The sequence below is a fragment of the Macadamia integrifolia genome, chromosome 4 (genome assembly GCF_013358625.1).
Source record: "Macadamia integrifolia cultivar HAES 741 chromosome 4, SCU_Mint_v3, whole genome shotgun sequence".
NCBI lineage: Eukaryota > Viridiplantae > Streptophyta > Magnoliopsida > Proteales > Proteaceae > Macadamia > Macadamia integrifolia.
This window is the reverse complement of record NC_056560.1, coordinates 1043336-1044186: the sequence shown is the minus strand read 5'-3', so window position 1 is coordinate 1044186 and position 851 is coordinate 1043336. Positions and strand designations below refer to the sequence as shown.

At 32.7% G+C, this 851-nt stretch overlaps 1 protein-coding gene across 2 annotated transcripts in view; it reads left to right on the top strand.

The window, feature by feature from the left end:
* LOC122076089 overlaps positions 1-851 on the top strand; it is a 37306-nt gene that overhangs the window by 6659 nt on the left and 29796 nt on the right. The gene's annotated exons all lie outside the window — the stretch shown is intronic.

Genomic DNA, 851 nt, shown 5'->3' with positions numbered 1-851 from the left:
AAAAAAAAAAAGAAGAAAAGAAACTGGAATTTAAGAAGAGGTGCATGACAGAAAGTGGAGAGCTGATGCCTGTCAAAGATGGGGTTTTGTTGAGAGATATGTGGTGCTGGAGCAGCCTACCTGTATCTTTAGCAAGGGAGTTTTTGTTTTATTTTTTTCATCAGTTAAAGTTGTCAATCCATGGAGGTCTTCTATTCAGTTAGGTTTCTTTATTTCCATCCAAGTCAATGTAAGTTTGGGAAAAGGAACCTTATCGATGTGGATGTTTTGTATTTCATTTTTCCATTTTTCTTAGCTACATTTATTAGTAAGTCAAAGCATAGTTGTCACGGCGTCAAATCGATCCAAGGCGGTGGAGGGGTGGCTAATCCATTTGGCGATGAATCGCCCATTTTGGCCTTGACATGGCGGTCAAATCGCCCGTGTGTCATTTTTTATTTTTTCTATTTTCTAAAATTATTTAATATGTTACTTTTTTATTTTTCCTATTTTTTAAAGTTATTTAGCATGCTACAAGCCTAGAATATATACCCTATAACATATAAAACAAACATTAAGTAACATCAAATCATCAAAAAAATCAACATAGCCATATCATGTCATCAAAAATCAACATAAATTATTGACTTATACAGTTATACATCATCACTCATCAAGTCATAAAAAATCAACATGTACATCACACAAAAGTAAAAAGTAAAAGGCTAACCTGTGATTGAAGCTTGAAAGTAATGATTGGAAGTGAGTGAGCAACCTGAACAAAGTAAAAGGTATATATGTCAATATATCATATATGAATGACAGAATGAGAGATATATATTTGGAAACCTAAGAATAGAATCATTAGATCA